Below are 22,467 nucleotides of genomic sequence, written 5' to 3' on the forward strand. Positions count from 1 at the left end.
ATACTCCATTGTATAGAAATACCACAACTTTTTTATCCATTCCTCAGTTGATGGACACTTGGGTTGTTTCCAAGATCTGGCGATTACAAATTGTGCTGCTATAAACATAGGTGCACATATATCCCTGTGGTATGATGCTTTCAGTTCTTCTGGGAATATGCCTAGAAGTGGAATAGCTGGAATAAATGGGATTTCCAATCCCAACTTTTTGAGAAACCTCCAGACAGATCTCCACAAAGGCTGTACCAGTCTACACTCCCACCAACAGTGCAGGAGAGTTCCTTTTTCCCCACAGCCTCTCCAGCATTTGTTGTTGTTGGTTTTCTTGATCCTGGCCATTCTTTCAGGAGTGAGATGGTATCTCAGTGTGGTTTTAATTTGCATTTCTCTAATGACCAATGATGATGAGCATTTTTTCATGTATTTATTTGCCATTTGCATTTCTTCATCTGAGAAGTGCGTATTCATCTCAGATGCCCATTTTTGGATTGGATCTTTGAATTTTGAAGGTCTGAGTTTTTTTAATTCTTTATATGTTTTAGACAAGAGTCCCTTGTCTGAGAGAGAGTTCACTAAAATCTTTTCCCAGTTTGTGGGTTTTCTTTTCACTATGCTGGAGATTTCTTTTGACATGCAAAAACTTTTTAATAAGAAGTGGTCCCAGTTATTGATTCTGGGAAGTATTTCCCGTGCAGTTTGAGTCCTATTCATGAATTCTCTACCTACTCCTATGTCTCCAAGGTTTCTACCCAATTTGTCTTCCAATAGATTTAGCGTTTCTGTTTTAATATTCAGATCTTTGACCCATTTAGATTTTAATTTAGTACATGGTGATAGACATGGGTCTAGCTTTAGTTTTTGGCAAATGGAGAGCCAGTTTTTCCAGCACCATTTATTAAAGAGACTGTCGTTCTTCCAGTGAACCTGCTTGGCTCCTTTATCGAAGATAAGGTGGTTGAGTGTGTTTGTAGTTGTGGTTGTATCTTCTAATCTATTCCATTGATCTTCAGCTCTGTTTTGATTCCAATACCATGTTGATTTTACTACTGTTGCTTTGTAGTATAATTTCAAGTCAGGGATTGTGATGCCTCCTGCTTTGTCTTTGCTGCTTAGAATTGCTTTTGCGATTCTAGGTCTCTTCTGGTTCCAGATGAAATTTAGGAGTGATTTCTCTAGATCTATAAGGTATGTTGATGGTATTTCTATTGGGATTGCATTGAATCTGTATAAGAGTTTTGGGAGAATGGCCATCTTCACAATGTTTGTTCTTCCTATCCATGAGCAAGGGATGTCTTTCCATTTTCTGAGATCATCTTCAATTTCCTTTTTCAGTGTAATATAGTTTTCACTGTATAAGTCTTTCACTTCTTTCGTAAGAGTAATTCCTAAATATTTCATTTTTTTGCTTGCTAATGTGAATAGTCCAGTTTCCCTTATTTCCCTCTCTGTGGTTTTGTTGTTTGTGTATAGGAATGCTATTGATTTCTGAGTATTGATTTTGTATCCAGCCACATTCCTGAATTTATTTATTGTATCTAAGAGTCTTTCAATGGAGCTTAGGGGGTCTTCTATGTAGAGTATCATGTCATCTGCAAACAATGACAACTTAACTTCTTCTTTTCCTATCTTTACCCCTTTTATTTCTCTTTCTTGCCTAATTGCTCTGGCTAGTACTTCCAGTACTATATTAAATAGGAGTGGTGATAAAGGACATCCTTGTCTTGTGCCTGATTTTAAAGTAAAGGCTTTCAATTTTTGGCCATTTAGTATGATGCTGGCTGTTGGTTTGTCATAAATGGCCTTTATTATATTGAGGTAAAGACCATCTATTCCAATTTTCTGTAGAGTTTTTATCATGAATAAATGTTGGACCTTATCGAAGGCTTTTTCTGCATCTATAGAAATGATCATGTGATTCTTATTTTTGGCTTTATTGATATGGTGAATTACATTTATTGATTTGCGTATATTGAACCATCCTTGCATTCCTGGGATGAATCCCACTTGGTCATGGTGTATAATCTTCTTGATGATTTGCTGGATCCTATTTGCCAATATTTTATTGAGGATTTTTGCATCTGTGTTCATTAGGGAGATCGGTCTATAGTTCTCTTTTTTAGTTGGGTCTTTCTCAGGTTTTGGTACTAGAGTGATATTTGCTTCCAGGAATGACTTAGGCAGGATTGCTTCCCTTTCAATTTCATTGAATAGTTTGAGGAGTGTCGGCATTAGGTCTTCTTTGTATTTCTTGTAGAATTCTGCAGTGAATCCATCTGGGCCTGGGCTCTTCTTGGTGGGTAAGGACTTAATTACATTTTCAATTTCAGTAACCGAGATTGGGTTATTCAACAGTTTTACATCCTCTTGATCTAGCTTTGGCACTTCATATGCTTCTAAGAAACTGTCTATTTCTTCTGTGTTATCAAACTTTTGAGAGTAGAGGTTTTCAAAATAGGTGTTGATGATCTTCTGTATTTCTATTGGGTCTGTAGTGACTTCTCCTTTTTCATTTCTTATTGCATGAATTTGAGCTTTTTCTTCCCTTTTTTTAATAAGGTTGGCTAGGGGCTTATCGATTTTATTTATTCTTTCAAAGAACCAACTCTTTGATTTGTTGATCCTTTGGATTGTTTTCTTAGTCTCTATTGCATTGATTTCTGCTCTGATTTTTATAATTTCCTCTCTTCTTTTGGCTTTGGGCTTGACTTGCTCTTCCTTTTCTAGCTGTTTGAGGTGTAGCATCAAGTTATTTATTTGTATTCGTTCTGTTTTCCTGATGTGGGAACTCAGGGCAATAAATTTTCCTCTCAGAACGGCTTTCATTGTATCCCACAGATTCCGGTAAGTTGTATCTGCATTTTCATTTTCTTTTAGGTATTGTTTGATTTCTTCTTTAATTTCTTCTGTGACCCACTGATTACTCAAGAGTGTGTTATTCAGTTTCCATGTGTTTGTGGGATTTTTGCAGTATCTTTTATCATTAATTTCTAATTTCAGAGCGCTGTGATCCGATAACATGCAAGGGATGATTTCAGCTCTTTTGCACTTGTTTAAATATGTTCTATGAGCTAATATATGGTCTATTTTAGAAAATGATCCATGTACTGCTGAGAAGAATGTGTATTCTGATGTTGTTGGGTGGAACATTCTGTATATGTCTATCAAACCCATTTGTTCACAGGTATGATTCAGTTCTGTTATTTCTTTACTCATTTTCTGTCTGGTCGATCTGTCCCTTGGTGTCAATGGCGTATTAAGGTCTCCCGTTACAATTGTGTTACTGATAATTTGAGTTTTCATTTCTGTTAATAATTGTTTTATATAACTGGGCGCTCTGGAGTTTGGTGCGTATATATTTAAGATAGTTATCTCTTCCTCTTGGAGTTTTCCCCTTACGAGTATGTAGTGACCTTCTTTGTCCTTTATGGTCATTGTTGGTTTAAAGTTCACGTTGTCTGCAAACAGAATGGCTACTCCTGCCTTTTTTTGGATTCCTGCTGCATGAAGAATTGTTTTCCATCCTTTGACTTTCAGTCTGTGAGTATCCTTCTGGGTTAGATGGGTTTCCTGTAAACAGCATATGGTTGGATTTTGTTTCTTGATCCATTCTGCTAGTCTGTTTCTTTTGATTGGTGCATTGAGACCATTTACATTAATGGTTATTACTGTTAAATGTTGTTTAATTGTAGGATTCTTATCTCTCTGCTGTTGCATCTTTATCTTTCGGTTCTGTTTAATTATTTGCTTTGCTTAGTGGTTTTTTCCTTTGTGTATCTAAACTGTCTTTCAATATTTTTTGCAGGGTTGGTTTGGTGTTCATGAAGTTCTTCAGCTGTTCTTTGTCATGGAAGTATCGTATTTCACCATCTATTTTAAATGATAGTTTTGCAGGATATATCAGTCTAGGTTGGAAATCATTTTGCTTTAGGATCTGGAATACTTCACTCCATGCTCTTCTTGACTTTATTGTTTGTGATGAGAAGTCTGCTGTGATTCTGATAGGTTTTCCTTTATAAGTGATCTGTCTTTTCTCTCTGACAGCTTTTAATAATCTATTCTTGTGTTGGATTTCTGGGATGGTGATTATTATATGTCTGGGTGTAGTTTTATTTTGGTTATGACTGTTTGGAGTTCTATATGCTTCACTGATCCTGATGTCAGTTTCTGATCTCATGCTTGGGAAGTTTTCAGCTATTGCTTCTCTAAATATCCTCTTGATATCCTTTATGTTGTCTCCTTCTTTTTCATTAATCCCTATCATTCTTATGTTATTCTTCTTTGCATCATCTTGCAGTTGTTGAATTGTTGTTTCCTGATTCCTTGTTATTTTTAAAAGATCTTTCCTTTCCTGTTCACTTGCTGCAATCCTGTCTTCAAGGTCTGAAATTCTATCTTCACTTTCATTAAGGCGGTTTTTACAACTTTCAGTGGAGTTTTTTATTTCCTGTATATCTCTGTGCATCTGCATTATGTATTCTGTTTGTTTCTTATATTGCTCGTCTAGGGATTCTATCTTTTTGTTTAATTCCTCCAATTTTTTATCTGTGTTTTCTTTAGATATATTTAGAATCTCTTTCATTTCTTTTATCATTTCTTCTTTTATCTGGGAAATTATTTCGAGTTTGAATTTCTTTAAAGCTTCCTGGAGTTGCTTGTCAACTTCAGTAGCTATTGTGTCTAATATATGAGGAGGATGGGATATATTTTCTTCTAAATACACTTCTCCTAGGGTTTCCTGAGATGGGCTGGAGGTTTGAGGTTGTAATTTGGTCTTTCGTTTTGTCATTTTCCTATATTTCTGTGTTTCAAGTGTTATTTGAAAGCCTCCTCAGGATCTGTTGAACATCCCCTTCTATGTTTGCAGCTACTGAGACTCTGGCACCACTCTACCCCAGGCCATTGGGCCTGCAGAACCAATGGCCCTTCTCTGCTTGTTCAGAACTCCGCGGTTCCAGACAAGCTGGGCCTCAGGGACACTGTGCGCCCACCTGCCCCTTGGTAGATCCACAGCTCTTGGATCGCAGCCGGGTTAGGGTACTCACCACAGACCGCAGTGCCTCAGGAGCCTGTGATCCCTCCCTGCTTGCAGAGATATCTACAAACCTCCAGACAAAGGAAGGGCCTCCTGCGGGCACTCCGGATCTACCCCGCTCCTCCTCTGCACGCAGATGGCTATGAGTGGCTGGGCTCAGGCCGAGGTGCCTCAGGAACCCGGGACCCCTCCTCCTCCAGACAAAGGAAGGGGCCTCTGCAGGCGGCTCCGGATCCGCGCAGCTCCTCCTCCTCACACCGATGGCCAGGCGCGGCTGGGCACAGGCCGAGGTTCCTCAGGAACCCGGGACCCCTCCTCCTCCAGACAAAGGAAGGGGCCTCTGCAGGCGGCTCCGGATCCGCGCAGCTCCTCCTCCGCACACCGATGGCCAGGCGCGGCTGGGTACGGGCCGAGGTGCCCCAGGAACCCGGGACCCCTCCTCCTCCAGACAAAGGACGGGGCCTCTGCAGGTGGCTCCGGATCCGCGCAGCTCCTCCTCCGCACACCGACGGCCAGGCGCGGCTGGGTACGGGCCGAGGTGCCCCAGGAACCCGGGACCCCTCCTCCTCCAGACAAAGGACGGGGCCTCTGCAGGCGGCTCCGGATCCGCGCAGCTCCTCCTCCGCACACCGACGGCCAGGCGCGGCTGGGTACCGGCTGAGGTGCCCCAGGAACCCGGGACCCCTCCTCCTCCAGACAAAGGACGGGGCCTCTGCAGGCGGCTCCGGATCCGCGCAGCTCCTCCTCTGCACGCAGATGGCTATGAGTGGCTGGGCTCAGGCCGAGGTGCCTCAGGAACCCGGGACCCCTCCTCCTCCAGACAAAGGATGGGGCCTCTGCAGGCGGCTCCGGATCCGCGCAGCTCCTCCTCCGCACACCGACGGCCAGGCGCGGCTGGGTACGGGCCGAGGTGCCCCAGGAACCCGGGACCCCTCCTCCTCCAGACAAAGGACGGGGCCTCTGCAGGCGGCTCCGGATCTGCGCAGCTCCTCCTCCGCACACCGACGGCCAGGCGCGGCTGGGTACCGGCTGAGGTGCCCCAGGAACCCGGGACCCCTCCTCCTCCAGACAAAGGACGGGGCCTCTCTTGAATGCTTACTTTCAAAAAAAAATTCACTAGCTCTGCGAAATGCCAGGCAAAACGAACCAGGTGTATTATGTTGTAGGAAAGTAAACTCTCTCCAGGAAGCTCAAGACAGTAATCAAGTGAATTATTAAATTGAGAATAATAAATATCCTTGGGTTTACCTTTCTCAAGCTGTCAGACTTTGGATGGAGAGGATTTTAAGGCAGGCTTCCTCCAGCAAGTCCGAGTGACATTTTGCCCCATGTAGTCATTGCTGAGGGCCTGTCCAGGGCAGTGTAAGGTGTTTAACAGTATTCCTGCTTTTGGTCTCCAGATGCCACTGCCACCTCTACCCTCTTCCCTTTGCAACAACTCAAACTATCTCCACACTTTTGCAGATGTCCTGGGGGAGGGAGGGTGGGAAGCCAACCCTGGGTGCAAGGCGCTTCAGTCATGCTGGGATTCCATTAGATTTGTCATCTCCACAGTGGGCCAGGGTGACCAAGGCATCTTAGAACCTCCTGTCTTTGGTTTCTTTACCTGACTTCAGAAAACCATGCTAGTTCCTTCCTGTTGGAGCTGAGAGGAAATAAGGAGACCTAGGTACCTGACAGTGAACGCCTGTTAAATTGTGTATGCTTTCCATTGTCACTGTCCTTTGCCTTCTACTTGCAAAATTCAACAGTTCCAATCATAATTATGATCCCAAGTTTCACTCCAGACTCCTGTGATAAATCAATTATATTTTCATGGAAGATAACTCTTGGGAATGAAAGTTGAGACTCACTGTCTCCTTTATCATTTTGGGGGGGCTAAGTTTATGTATCCCTTTCGTCTAACAACTACAGGAAGGACTTTTATGTTATTGTTCAGCGTGGGGGATGGCCTCTAAGAAGACCAAGGTCAACTCTTGATTATTCACTGCAGTTGAGGAGGTGATGAGTTTAAATAACAGCCTCTGGGCCACAGGAACTTTCAGACACAACTGTCGACCTGGGGCTCCTCGCCAGGGCAGGTAGTAATGCCCTTTCTTGGGGACTGGTAAAAACAGCCAGTGATCTGGGGTGGTTTGGCATAAGACTTGCAAATCTGGGGTGCATTCCAAACCTTGCCCCTTTATCCTTGCATGATCTGCCAACTCCAGCCCTGGCCTGAGTGTCTCAGAAGGATGATGCGACATTTGGCTAGCTCACTTTGTCCTCCTTCTGCCTTGGCTCTGTCCTGCACCCCTCTTACGGCATGCTGGATGGAGAACCTGAGGAGCTGCTCAGTTTTAAAACCTGAGAACTTGACAGAGACAAAAACACAAACAAGAAATAATTTAATCTCATTCTATCAGCTTGTAAGTGTATTTTGAACCTCGTTTCTTATGGGAGACACAGGGTATCACAGTTCCTCAACAGCCAGCACAGGTACCTCCGACATGGTGACCCCGAGTTACCCTGCCCCTGGGAAGCTGGGCCAAATGCCGCAGCCCCACCTTCAAGACGCGCACACAGCCCTGGCCCATCCCAAGCTAACATTGGCAAGCATGGGCTTTGTGACCGCACATGTTTCATGTTCTTCTCTTCAGCGTGTCCCTCACTGGGACAGAATGCTCAGCATTGGCTGCCAGGTGAGCTTTGCTTTGGCTCAGGTTTCAGGGGGTTCAGTTGGCTGCCCCAGGGCAGGAACACCCTGGCAGAAGGAACAAAGCTACTCACTTCGTGGTGGCTGGGGAGCAGAGTGCAAGCAAAGACCGTTGGGAAGAGATACATGCTCCAATGGCTTGCTGTGAGGGACACTTCAGGACACTGATGACTACAACCTCCCATAACCAAGTCACCTCTCCAGGAGGGCCCCTATCCGGGCAAATTTACAATCAAAATTAGCTGGCAAGACACTGCCAGCCCCATGGAGCTATCTGCACATGGACATCCATACCTGGTGCTTTGACAGGGCCCAGTCCAGGTATGGCCTTGGCTTCTGTGAGCTGGCACTGGGGCCACTGTGCCTGTTGTTATCATGGCCACCTCCATCCTGGAAACTCTCGTTATACTTGACTCTTTCTCCCTTTGTCCGTTTATTAAACTGTCCGCCTACTTGTCAAATCGAGTGATCCCAAACCCTCTTCAGTTTATCGTAACCAGCCCCCACCTTTTCTGCTCGCCTCCCACCCTGCCCCCAGTCTGTGCCAGTGCTGACCTCTTCACTGACCAGTTACTCCGCCTCTTCCCGTCCACTGGCCAAGGTACAGGCAGGGCTATCTTTCACTGGGTGCCACTGCCTGGCCTACAACCCTTTATTGCATTTAGGATAAACCCAGGATCTGATCCAGCCTACCCTGGCTACTGGTCTGAGCCGCCTGTGGTTTAGCCAGGCTGAATGCTGCTGGGTCTCAGGACCTGAGAAAAGAGCTCCTGAGAATCTTGACTCGGTGCCAGTGACTACTTCTTGCTTCAGATCTTCATAGTGTGATGCAGGATGCGATGATTTGTTGGTTCAGGTGTGTTTTGCAAATAACTCAAGAGCCAGGAGGAAAGCCACCACTTGCTTGTCGCCCTGGTCTATCTCCAGCTCCCAATTCAGTGCCCACCACAAGCTTCATCCTTAGAAAGCAGAGGTGGTTGAGGGAGTGGGCGGGTGACAGCTGAGTGGCAGACGAGTTTGCTTTTCACCTGTCCCCGGGTACTTGGTGAATTGCTCCAACAGACAGGTCATGAACAGAGTCCCCAGAGAGGAGCATGGATAGAGTGATGTCATTCAGAATGCATGAGTGTTTTAATTTTTCCAGAGCTCTTGGACTGATTTTACTTTTTGGACACAGTGAGTTGTGTAATTGTATAATTTTTCCTTTTCCACATCGACTGCTATAGACTTAGAGCCAAATTTGTGGCCCATACATCTTTTTGGTATGTGATTTAGCCTCATTCTTGGCTCCATTTCATGTCCCTGTCCTCATTTTTCTTTTCCTTTTGTTCCTATTTTTAATTTATGCCATCTTGTATTTTATGTATCCTCATGAGCTGCCTTAAATTCTCTCTGAAACAAGACAAAGTACCAATCAATCAATATACAAAAATGGAGGAGAAGAGAATCATGAGAGGTCTAAATAAATAAAGTACTTCCTGTGGCAAGGAGGACCCCTGGGACCTCCAGGCATGTGCCTTCCCAGGCGAGACCTGAGCACTCAGTAGGCACAAGAAATACACCACTGACTGAGCTTTGTTGGGAAGAATTTAATTCTGGAATTCTAGACTTCCTACTGGATTTTCCCCTGTCTTCCTGCTCTAGAAGTCCCAGCAGAATTTTCAGATAATCAGGAGGCCCCATCAGCTTGTCATAATGCTGCATTGCTGGATGCTCCCCACCTGCTTCCGCACGGTTGTGTAGGAGTTCGCCACTTCTCTTGTCTGTCCAATCAGCACCAGCCAGTGGTGGCCGCAGATCTGGAGACCTCACTCTATGAATGAGTGCTGGGCCTCAGGACCTTTGCACCAGCCATTCCTTTACTTCCTTCAAACCTAACCTTTAACTACTTTGGGAATTTATGTAAAATTTTAATATCCTTCCTCTGGCACTGTCAATTCCCTACACATTCCATTTTTCTTTTATGCAAAGAACTTACCACTTTTGAACATGTTGTGTAATTTATTTTGTCTACCCTTGCTGAATGTAAGTCCCATCCCCAACACTAAATGTAAGTGCACGAACATTTGTTTTATGCAGTGATTTAATCCATAAGCCTAGGATAGTGCCTGGCACATAGTAGGTGCTTAGCTGTCTTTGTTGAGTTCATAAGCAAAGCCTCCATCTTCTCAAGTGACAATGGCTTTAATTCTTTACTGTCATCTAGCCTGGTACCCAGTCTGGCTTCTGGGACCACTCTGAAATCTTAATTACATACATAAGGCTGGGGCAGAGTCCTCCAAAGTGAATTGTTTGTGACTGAACGCTCTCTCTCTGTGAACCTTGAACAGTTCTCCCTCAGCCTCCTGGATCCATCTGGAAACCATTCTGAAGCCATCTCTCCTATATAATAGATCGCTATTTTCATTTTTAATATGACTGGCTCCCTAGAGCTCCACCGGCGTGGAGATGGATTTCTTATCTCTGTGGCTTCATTATGAGTGTACATATTTGGTTGCCAATACTACGGTCCTCCACAGTGCTGTTTGCTACAACAAAAGAACGCGTTTGCCAGATGATTTGTCAGCATATGCTATGAAGCCACACAGGCACTCTTTATGTAACTGGAAAGTACTGATCCCAATTAGCGACAGATTAAAGACAGAGAAGGAAAGCCTGTGTGGCTTTATCCAAAGACACTCTCAGGGTCAATGGAAAGATAGAAGGTGGAGCGGGGAGGAGGGAGGAAGGGAGGGCAGAGGAGCAGAGGGAGAAAAGGAACACATTGTGGGTGACGGGATGAGGCTTTGGAACCAAGGAGACAGGGAACCGGCATCCAGTGCCAGCGTCATGTCCTGATTCCCAGCGTTCTTCCAGATGACGACCTTGGCTGGCCACCTGGTGTCATGCATCAGCTCCTCAGGAGAGCTTAGGCTTTCTGACTTGGCAGTGCTGAAGCTACCCTCCCCTGGAGCAGGATTCCTGCCCTGGGACTGTGCACGGACCCACGTGGGCTGTGACCCCGCTTGTGTGTGCATTGGAGAAGGAGGCACTGGTTCCTAAGGCTGGCAGCCATACGTCAGCTCAGCAGCTGGTGCTTCTGGCTGTGTTTGGAAGTGACTCACCTACACACAAGGAGAGCACATGAGCAAGCCAGGCTTCTGCACAGCTAGGAAATATTTGACCTCTCGATGTTCTCCAGGCGCCTTCCTAATTAGGAGACTCCATCGAATCTTGCAGGACAAAGCCAAACATGGCTTCCCCTGCAGGGCCGAGCACTTTTCCTGGTGCAAAGTGTCCAAGCCCATGATTCTTGCACCTGTGGAGGACACAGGGACAGTGCTCAGACACACCTGTAGAGACAGTCCATGGCAGACATTGCTGTTTATTTTCATTCAGAAAAAAAGAACATCTCTTAGCCAAAAGGAGCCTTTCTCTAATGCAAGGCTTGCTTCCTCCAACATTCTTCAGGCAATCTTAGCAAGCGAATAAGTCAATGCCCACAGTAGAGACAAATGCATCTTTTCAGACCTTGTAAATTACAATTGTCCCTGAAGGATGCATCACTTGACACTGCACACATTTGGGGTGCCATGGAAATAACCCCTTATTCACTCTGAAGCTCTTTTAAATTGAGTAAACTCAAAAGCAGACCATTGCAAGATTAGAGATGGAAGTTGGTTTGGAACTGTACGGTGTAGCCCCGAGGATACATTCGTGCGTGAGAACTGGGAAGTCCGAGACACAGACTGAACCGGCTGCTAAACAAGCTTGTCCTGTCCTGTGTGGTTTGGGAGTTCGGACCCCTTTTCCTCTAGTTACTGTGCCTGAGCTAACAGTTTTGTCTGGATGGAAACCAGCCCACCTCCCCGCCCCATGTTAACAGGAAGCAAGTTTATGTGGAAAAGAGATTCCTTAGGAGATGAAGGAGAACTGGGAGCTGGGCTGAAAAGTACAAACGGTTTTTGAGCCAAGTGACTTTTGTCTCTCTGTCTGGTTGGCAGGGTGGCCTCTGCCACAGCCCACTCACAGGCTTCTCTGAGTGAGTCGGAGCTGAGGACACACAGAGCAGCCTGCGGCAAGTATGCGGGAGGGAAGCTGCCGTCAGCATTAAGCAGGTTTCATTATCAGCCCACATGTCCATCCCGTGTGTGGACAGGGCAATTCCAGCAGACAAGGGATGAGAAATGCGCCCTTCGCTGCAGTTAATAGTGTCACATCTATCTTTGGGTCGTGTCTGATTACAGCCATGTATATTATTTAAAAGGTTCTTTAAAAAAACATGACCTCAGGGGAGAATGGAGTAGCTGTTCTCTTCCTGCTGTCTGTGGGTTATGTTTTAATCATGGTGCATGTAAAGACGCAGCATTTTCTGATGAAATTTGTCAAAACTAATAGGGCCATTTTCTAACCTATGGCAGCTTCACTTAGGGAATTCATGTAATTACTTGGGACAACCCAGACCGGCTTTGAGTTTGCAGTCTGATTTTTCTTTTTCCATCCTCTACAAAATCTATGTGAAATGAACCAATACTACCAGTGAATCACTCAGTCCAGTCCTGTGTGTGCACGTGGAGCTCATTTTGCAAGATGCAATGTTCCTCTTCAGCTAAGGCACTTCATGCAGGAGGGGTTTGATGCACACTGCCAATGGTGGATGCTCTGAGATGGGACCATGCTGGATTCAAGTTAGAAAGAACTTTCTGGAACCTCCTTTGTTTTATATGTGAGAGAATACTAAGCTTTCAGGCTGCTCAGCGGGGGTGGAGGAGACTTGTGGGGCAAAAGGCAGGTGTTTGCTCACTGCATGGAAAGCTCAAGGCCCCCACACACCCTGACTGGATGCTGATGGGCTGGACCAGGCCAAAACTCTGAAGCAAGGGTCAGCACACTACAGCCTGGTCCAGATCCAGCCCACTGCCACCGTCTAGACACAGTGTTGAATCTGTTAGGGTTGGATCTTAGTTAGTGGCCCTAGACAAGTATGTGTTGAGGGCATAAATCCCCAGCTCAGCAATGTCTGAGGGTGGGGCCTCCGGGCAGTACGTAGGTCATGAGTGTGCTGACCTCATGAGTGCATTAACCCACTTAACGAGTTCGTAATTTAATGGGGTACTGGGTGGTGATGGGAACACTAGGGTAGGGGCTGGTTATAGGTAGTAGGTCCTCAGGGGTGTGGCCTTGGAGGACCCCCACTTCTTTGTGACCTAGCCTCTACGAGGGGAGCAGCTAGCTCCCTTTACTATCTGCCTATCTTGGGATGGTCTGTGTCACCATAGTGACCATGGGCTGAAATCCTGAGACAACATAAATGTATGCCTCTCTAAGATGATTTTCTCAGGTTTTTTCATGACACCACAAAGCTGAGTAACACAAGGACACAACTACCTAATTGTTTGGTCGTGGCCATGTTATTTGTGTAGTCATAAACTGTTGCTGCTTTTGCATTTTGGTGGCGAAGTGGAATAGTCGTGACACAGACTGTGGGACCCACAATGTCTAAAATATTTACTTTCTGGCTTTTTACAGAGAGCGCTTGGCAACCCTCGACCTAAAGGATGGATTTTATACGCAGAAGCCATCTGTGCTGGGCATTCCCTAGTGGCCTTCCATGAACCAGTCCCCTGCAGTGAAGTTTTATGTGTGCACCTGCTCACAAGGGGTTTCTGGGGAGAGAGAGCGTCCACGGATTACAATAGTTCCGTAGAGTTTGTGATTCTGAGGTGAAGAGCTTTAACTTGAAAGGATATGCAAATTTTAGCCTGCTGTACACTCTTGACTTCTGCTTTCCCTTGACTTCTTTTTTTATCCTAAACACTTTAGGATCTTGCTAAATAATTGATTAGAAAAATAAATGATATCTGAAGCATTATATCCCAAGTCTAGTGTTCTGTTCCACAAGAATAGTTTCCTTTTAGCCAGGGCCTTTCATTCCAGACCCTAAACGTGCATGTCAGAAACTAGGTCAAGGGCTGGACCGGAGCGGGTGTGTGACAATGAAGCTGCTGGCTGGAGACCAGCAAAGCTTTCTGGTCCTCTAAAAAGAGACAGTGGGGACAGTCACCTTTCTCATCACCTAAAGACGTAGAGCCCTGACAGTAGCTTCCCTTCACAATGTGTGAGGCAGTGTACTAAGCATGTCACGTGACAATCTAATGTAATACTTACAACATCCCCGTGAGCAGATGCCTGCAAGGTTAGAGCAGTGACTAGAGCAGGTGATCCTCAGTGGTGGCCCTTGTCATCATCCATGGCCTCACTTTTCCAGAGTTGTCACTGGAGGACATAGAGGCTCGAGTTTGTCCAAGATTCCGCAGCCCTTAAGTAAAGAGGAGGAACTGAACTTGGGTCTGTCCGTTTCAGAAAAACCGGATACCAGCTCTGCTTATTTCCCAAGACTTTGCTTTTTAAAAATTCTATTCTTCTGTCCAACTCAATGTTCCCAGATGCAGGTCCTCTTTCAAAGAATATCTAGAAAATAATCCCATAATATCAGTGTTGAGAGACGTGTCTTGTCTTGTATGTCCACCTCTCCTTCCTTCTTTGAAGGGTATGTATCCCTTTAGGGTCCAGGCCTGGTTGTACATCTCTCCCACCCAGGACACTTACACAATACAGATTTGCAGGTGCTGGGCAGCAGCTATAGTATCAACACCTCTGGGCGTGGGCCCAGGAATCTGTATGTATCAGTAAATCTGTGTGTATAAATCTGTATAAAGCTCAGCAGGGCTGTGCTCCGCCGGTCAGCCAAGTACGGGACAGACTCCTCTATTCTGGCTGCCAGCAGACTCTGGCCTTGTAAGGTAGTCCTGGCAAGCTTTCTGTGCATCCCTGCTACAGAAAGCCGACTGCTTGAACCAAGGTGACTCACCCCCTCTTGGAAGCAGGCAAGATGTTCCCTCTTCTCAGTTGGGCCTTCCTGTCCAAACAAAGCCTGCAGTCTGTGGGTGGTCCCAGGCACACAGGAGTGCTCCCTTCTGGCAGGGCCCAGGGAGAACAGACTGAGATGCAGTCAGATCTCGGGAAGGGTTGGAAAAGGTGGGGGTGGCTGGCCCAGACACAGCAGGTCGCAGAAGTCACTGAGAGCTCCAGCTGGAGCAGGGAGAGGGGAGTGTTCCTCGTCTTTTCCCCTTTGGGTCTCATTTTAAAATCTTTGCTATCTCTTCACTTAATTTAGAAGAGCCATGAAAGTTTAAAGTCATCCTAAAAACAAAAAGGAGGAGGAAAGGAAAAGAAGCACATTAGAACAGGTCATGGCCTTTTGTTTTGTACTTTAAGGATATCGTCCCTAGCACTCAGACAAATGGTCCCTCCCAGAACTCTGGGCTGCTCACAAATCAGCCACAGCAGTTGGAACCTGCGGAGGTCTAAATGACATGCTGACCCTAAGGATGAGAGAGAGGGACAGCTGTGGGACTGCACATGGTTGCAGAACCCCAGGTGAGCTTGCTGGTGCCTGATGAGAAATGAGCACCACTTAAACATGGAGCCAGGTGATCTGTGCTTGCACGGTGCTGTATGGACGTATTTGCTAGTCTGCTCTCATCTTTTGAGAGGACTGGTGCAATTAACTTTATTTTTCCTTTTAACTAGAAGCTGAAGAAGAACGTGCAGCATTTAAGGTTTGGAAGGTACACAGGGAACAGACATATTTATGTTGAACTAGATGTTCTCAACTCCTCTCTCTTCTCGCATGCATAACTAGCTGGGGTGAATTAGGAGCTCTGAGCCATGCTTCTAGGTTTCTGTCTGACTTTTCCTGGTGGCTGGGGTCCTAAAAGTCCCTGGGGAACATGGAACCGTCATTTCTAACATTTTGCCAACGTGTTCCTCTCTCTTGGGCTGACCTGGGGAGAAGAAAGTCTCATAGGTGAAGTGGAAATTACCCATAGCAGCTCAGCTAATTGAATTATTAATTAGGCAGGCCCCTTTTCACATTCTAACTTCGCCTTTGCTACGTTTTTTGATGTTCAAACCCATCCAGAGAGAAAGCTTGGATTTGTTCAGATGCAATCTCACGTTCTGTTAGTGTGTGGATGTAAGAAGAGGTGGCAGATGGAGTTAGCCTAATTAAAATGAAAATCTAATTAGTTGAGGAGAAAGAAATTTGGTGTGGCACTCCTACCACATTAGCCATCTTTTTTCCCCAGCCACCTTCCCTTGGCTGGGTTATTCTTAGTTAGAGATCACGACATGACTGGGTCCCTTGTCACTTCCCCTTCCCCTCTGAGAGGGGTCTCAGACCGGGGCTTGGCTCCCCAGTGGGGAGCATATAAAGTGTGAGCAGGACTAGCTTCCCAGTTGGTGGTGGTGTTAATTATAACCCTGGGTCTGGGGGGACCTCACTTTCCAGCTGCCCATCATCGTGTCCATTATTTCTCAAGGATGCAAATATTTTCCTTTTAATAGCAGATAATCAGAAGTGGGCACAAGGGCAGATCTGAGCTCCAGCTCTAACCCAGATCACAACAAACGTCTTTAGGGCAGTGAATTATGGAGGTGGCTGTATGCCTCCGATTCTTTCAACTGCTTTATTAAAACACATCATACCGCTGTGTATATAAAGTGTTAAAATCAGTGCTTTGGGCATGTTCCCAGCATGGTACAACTTTCACCACTAATTCTATACCCGTTTTCTCAGCTGTAGAATCTCCCACACATTATTATTTCTCTTTCTTCAGCCCATCCTCCCTGCCCCTAATGAGCCTCCCTTTATTTTCTGTTCTATGGTAGTGACTCTTCTAGAGATTTTATATACATGGAATTATAGAATCTATAATTCTTTGTGTCTAGTTAATGGCATTATTTAGCATAGTTTTCAAGGTGGGCCCATATAGTAGCATGGATGTATACTTCATCTCTTTTTATTACTGAATAATCTTCCACTGTGTAGATATACCACATTCGGTGATTACAAGTGGTGACAGGCATTTGGGTTGTTCCCACTTTTCCACTATTATGAGTAACGCGGCTCTAGACATTCACGTACAGGTTTTTGCATGGACCTGTGTTTCCTCTTGGATACATACCCAGAAACAGAATACGTAGGTCGTGTCCTCTCTCCATTCAGCATTTTCTGAAACTGTTAACCTGTTTTGAAGAGAGTGTGCTACTTCCCACCCCCAGAAGCAATGCCCAGCATGCTTCGCCAGTGCTTGTCATTTCTGTGCCGTAGTGATGACTGTCCTGCTGGGTGTGATGTGGTATCTCATTGTGATTGTGATTTGTATTCCCCTAATGGCTCATTATAGTGAATATTTTTTTCATGTACCCAGTGGTCACGATGTGTCTTTTTCTCCAAAGAAATGTCTGTTCCAATCCTTTGCTCATTGTTTAGTTATTTTTCTTTTTATTGTTAAGTTTTAAATATTCTAGGTAAAAACTCCTTATCAGATGTGTTTTTGCAGAGATTTTCTACCAATTCTGTGGACTGTCTTTTTGCTTCCTGGTAGTATCCTATGAGGAGTAGAAGCCTTTCATTGAGATGAGCACCTTGTACAAAACATGGATTTCAATATGTGGTCCTTGGAGATAGGACACAGGAAGTCCCTCTCTCTGCTTGGCCTGTGTTTCCAGTGCATCTAAAATTTTAGAGTAACGAATCTCTTGGGGATCTTATTATCGTCAGGTTTGGATTCAGTGGTGCCCAAGAGAAGAATGTCTGAGGCATATGCAGGTGATACCTTTCTGTGGTTGCCTTTTGAGGAATAAAGTGACCTACCTCCTAGGGGGCAGCCAGGGCAAGAGGTGTGAGGATGACCTAAGAGGGCCAGGGCAGGGCAGGGCAGGGCAGGAGGGTTGGAGCAAAGCCTTACCCTCAGTAGAAGATGAGAAAGCAACACTGAGACTTGAGTTTTCTAGCCCCTTATGCCTGCCAGCCTTGCATTCTTTTGCTGCCCTGTATTCTTCAGTGGGCCTCTTCTAAGCCAGAGGTCTCCATATTGTTTTACTTGTGCCCTCTCAGTGCCAAATGTTTGAACATTAGCTGCCAATTCATATATATTTGTTTGTCAATAAATTATCCACAGCATTATCATTAGCCAAAACAAGCAATACCTGCTTTGCATAACAGTGTGAGGGCGTAAAAATTACCACGTGAACCAAATTTTTGCAAAGCAATCTTACTAGGCAGTGAGGAAAACTACTATTGTCCCGTGACCTTCAAAATTTAAAAAAAAATTTTTAAACTGTTAGTTAGATATGCATAGGGAAATAAGGAAAATAGTAAAACTCATGTATATTTAGTACTGCAGCTTAAAATAGAAATATTGCAAATTAAAATGTTTTATTTCTTTGTTTAAAAAAAAACTTCTTAAGAGTAATTTAAACTGTGCTTGTCTTCCTCCTCTCATCATATAACAGTGATACAAAGCAAGTATGTTCCCTGGGACTTGGCAAACCGTCATGTTCCTTTCAAAGCTGGGATCAGCTTCCAACATTTTAATACCATGAAATATCTCCGAAAGCTGTTTAACCTGGAATTTTGCGTCTGTGTCATCTCCTCTGGGACATATCCATCTTTTTTTGCCACAACCATTTTCCTGTTTCCATCAATATTTTACCTTTATTAAATTCCTCTGGCTTCAAACTGGAATCTTGACTCTGTGGTCAGCCATTTCTTCTGTGATCCCATTTCCTTTCTACTGGATTTTCACTCTGTGGCTGTACCTTCAGTTTGGGTGGCCAGCCCACTCATCTTTAGAAAAGGTCACGATGGGTCTCTAGGAACCGAGGACAAGGCACAGTGGCACACACTGCTGCCTGCATGTGGCTGATCGGTACTAACTTTGAAATAGGTAATGTGATTGCTTACTGCTCATGAAACACATTCGTTATTTACATAGTGATTTGTAGACTGAATTTGCTCTTTATGCAAATTACTGATAATTTATATACTATAGAAACTAAAATTGGAGCTGTAAGATGAAGAACCAATGTTATTTAACTAAAGTTAGGTATCTGAAATATATATATATATATGCAAAATAAGAGTCATCTCTATTCCAAAGCATGAAATGTACTAAGTTAAGGTTCATAGTTAATAATAGTATGTAAAATCCATATTTTAAAAAACCATCTGAATAATTTTGATTTTTGAAAATCAGGTTATGTTTACAATTTCTTATTATTGCTCTTACTTTGTAAGGAGGCATTCGAAGAACCCACATCAGTGGAAGGATGTGCTTACATTACTACAGTCCTACTCTAGGGGGTTTTGTGTGTGTGGTAATCTGTTTGGGTCATTTGTAAAAGTGTGTTAAGGTGACATCAGCTGGCCACAAATCCACGACCTAGCAAACTCGCCAGTGTGTCCGTCACAGCGCTCTAAGCCCTGACCTTCAGCATCCCTGCCATCACCAGTCCTGTCCTGTGACTCTCCTGCCCTTCTCTCGGGTGCTGTGCATGCCACACAGAGTCATGCCACGTGACCATATGACAACAAAGTTGAGTGAGGACACCAGTGTCAAGACATGTATTAAACATCTGTGAAGCTTCCTTTCTTAACTTTCAGCTAAGAACTGGAGACATACTAAAGCGTTCTCACCTAATCTACTTTGGAAACCACTGCTAGCCTGAACTTTCAGCTGCCCCCAAGTCCTGCCTGTTAGCCGGGGAGGGATTTGTGCCCCTGAGTGGTGGCGAGGTCAGTGCACCCAAGGGTACCTGAAGGCCCTGTTCATACTTTTTCTTGCATAACAGGATCACCCAGGTCCCACCTTCAATATTTTAAAAAAAACCTCTGTGTGTGGGAACCCAAGGATAAAGCAACTGAATTTTTACAAAGCTCATAGTTGGTTTTAATGCACAAATAATACATATTTTGTATACACACATATGTGTACATTGACATATACACATATACATATGTAAAACTATATATCTATAGTGTGTGTGTGTGCGCGCGCGCATGTGCGTGTGTGTAGCCATCCTCCTCTGACTGGCAGCCTTTGTATTCCTTTCTTACTGACATAGTTGCCAAGGAAAGTGGCTCTTGTAATCAGTTAAACACCACAAGATGCAAGTTACTAAGCTTTCCGGTCCTTTCTGGTGGCTCTGCCTTCCAGGGATGATTCTGTGACTGGATTGGGCTGAGGACTCTGTAGAGTGTTCAGTCTCAGCTTTCTACCCAGAGTTTGTCTTCTAAGTAGAAGACACAGCCCCCGCTGGCTGTTCCTGGTAGACACTAATTGGTATGGTAAGCACCCACCCAAACACAGGGTCGCCCAGCAGGTGTTCTAAAGTACAGTGAGATGCAGTCAGCTCCAAAGGAAGGAGGCCAGAAATTGAAGAGTGGCAGAGTTGCTTTTCATGCACAAAACTTCAAAGATGTCAGTGAAGTTGTCCGAAGGCCCCACAGCCGGTGCACCCAGAAACAAGGCTTTGTGGTTCCCTGACTGTCTCCTGGACCAGGTTCATGCAGGATATGGCTGAGGCTCACTTCGTGCATTTGAGGGAGTTTACTGACCCTCAGGGGTCACACTATCTGAATTTTTCAGGCTTCCCTGAGTATGCACCGAGGCGAGATAAGGAAGGTGAGTTAGGTGGCAGTTTAGGCTGCTGGTGTGTAGTAATCTTTCACTCACCCGCCCTTCCAGCCACACGTTAGTGTCTGAACACTGAATCGGGAGGGGCTCCAGTGCTCTTACTGTACTGAGACTTACATTTTGAAGACTGGTCCAAAAGAATTATCACATGTCTTTGGTAACAGGAACACATTCATAAGATGTATTTGTAGAAAGACCTAAGTTTTTCACAAGTTAAGTCATTACTTAAATTATGATGGTCTTTAGATCTGTAGCCATTACCTTCAGACAGCCAAGCTCTGTGTGACTTACAGGAAGAGGAGGAAGCTATGGCGTAGGGCAAATCTAGGGTCACATCTTGTTCCTGCTGCTTATTATTTGTGCAAAACTGAATAAATGATTTGCATTCTCTGAGCCTTAGTTTTTCCAAAAATGAGACAATTTATATCTATTTTGAAGGACTTTTGGGAAACTTAGATTTGAAAATAAATGCAAAGATCTCAATGAAAGGAGCACTATTTCTATTCTAGAACTGTGAGACCATTTTCTATTTCTGGGGCAATCAGATCACATTTTAAATGGATTGATGGAGGCGAGTAAAGAAGATCTTACAAACTGAAGGTGGTGGTGCATGCCTATAATCCCAGAACCCTGGGAGGCTTGGGATTACTTGGGATTACAAGTTTGAGCCCTACTTGAGTAATACAACCACTTAGAATGACCTTGTGTCAAAATAAAAATTATAGGGTATGAAATTGTAGATCAGTGAAATGGCCCTTAGTTCTATCCCCAGCACTGAAGGAAAAACAAAAAAGGAGGCCTTAGGTGAACTTTTCTGTAAAGGAACTAAAGTTTTTGCAAATCAAAACCCTCACAGAGCCTCATCTGTGCTTGACATGGCTGTGTGACAGTAATGCCCAGTGAGGAGGAAAGGAGTAGGAGCTGGTGCCCTGCACACAGTTGCTCCTAGTGCAGTCAGGGGAGAGGGCAGCGATCTCTTTGGCTTGATCATGGCCTTGTGTTTCCAGGGCCATTTTACATCATCTCCCCTTGGTGTCTGCGGAGGGTATAAGCTGTGATTCTCATCCTTGGATAAAGAAATCAACATCCAAGGGCTTCGATCCTGCCCATTTAAACTGACACCCAGCCCTGAGTTCTCCTCACACTGCCTTCTCTATCCATGAAGCGACCAGAGTACATAAAACCCAGTTGCTAATGGCCCAGCCTGCCCTGTGAACACTTCCAAAAGGGACCGAGATACAGTCAAAGCCTCTGGGATTTGCTTGCTGATGGTCTCTTGAAAAGGCCGCTCTGCCTTGGCATTTCCATTCCCCTCCATATGGAGTTTGCAGAAGAGCATGCCACTGGCCCCAGCTCATCTCCTCAGTGCTGACTTTAAAATAATTAAAGCCTGTACAAATTAGGATGTCCATCTCCCAAGCATTTGAAAAGAAAAAAAAAAAAAGTTTCTTCTTGAAATTGAATTAACTGCTGGAATCAAGAATGCAATAGCTGTTTTAAGAAATTCACATAGAGTTTTTAAAGCTGTTCTTAAAAAATGTACAGTGGGCCTGCGGCTGCTCACTTACCTCAGCCTGAAGCCTGAGGCTTTGGTTAGTGGAGTGCGTGAGCGCCAGACAGGGTCGCCAGTGGCTCCCACCTCGTTGGCATCATCCTGACTTTGGTTTTTCTCCTCTTCACTACATCATGATTTTCATCCTCCTCACTGTCTTCATTGTCATCACAAACAGCCCCTTCACGTGGTGGTGTATTTCAAGGACACGGAGTTTTTTCTTAATGAGCTCCAAAACTTTTCTTTTCCTCCTCCCAACTATCTCTCCAGTTTTGAGCTCTGGGATTTGACAACCCAGTTTAATTTATGATGAGACACTCTGGAACATTGAAATGAGATAGCATGAGTTGATTGGGGGAAAAAATTAGCTTCATCTTACCTCTTGAAGCAGAAGACACGAGCTCCCTGATTCCTTCTTTTCGTCCTTGAAAATAGAACATCAGCCTCAGAGCACACCTGTGCTGAGTTCCAAAATGAATCCATGGCAGCCGTTGCCAGAGTAGCAATTAGACAATTAAAGCTCAATTCCACCTACTGAGGCAGACTGCAAAATAGCAGTGGTTTGACCTTCCACACCAGGCCGAGCTAAATTATCCCAGGAGGTGGGTGATGTCATGGAACTGGTATTAGGGAGGAGTCAGTGGTGCCCCTCAGGCCCTGTGGC

General features: G+C 44.8%; 1 protein-coding gene and 1 long non-coding RNA gene across 5 annotated transcripts in view; one reads left to right on the plus strand and one right to left on the minus strand.

Annotated features, from left to right (window-relative positions):
- Window positions 1–22,467, plus strand: part of Prickle2 (prickle planar cell polarity protein 2) — a 301,419-nt gene that overhangs the window by 89,842 nt on the left and 189,110 nt on the right. The gene's annotated exons all lie outside the window — the stretch shown is intronic.
- On the minus strand, window positions 5,557–22,401 carry LOC106025834 (uncharacterized). 4 transcript variants are annotated; one of them, XR_010050100.1, is made up of 4 exons: window positions 22,183–22,401; window positions 13,875–14,909; window positions 10,832–11,025; window positions 5,557–7,385 (listed from the first exon to the last, which is right to left on the minus strand). It is a non-coding gene; the product is annotated as an uncharacterized LOC106025834 (long non-coding RNA). The 4 variants fall into 4 exon arrangements; XR_010050099.1 differs by having other exon boundaries at window positions 5,558–11,025; window positions 13,875–14,177; window positions 14,578–14,909; window positions 22,183–22,397; XR_002789265.2 differs by having other exon boundaries at window positions 5,561–9,119; window positions 22,183–22,400.

This window comes from Cavia porcellus, unplaced genomic scaffold (genome assembly GCF_034190915.1).
Source record: "Cavia porcellus strain 051 isolate PalLab524CR breed Dunkin Hartley unplaced genomic scaffold, mCavPor4.1 scaffold_10, whole genome shotgun sequence".
Taxonomy (NCBI): Eukaryota; Metazoa; Chordata; class Mammalia; order Rodentia; family Caviidae; genus Cavia; species Cavia porcellus.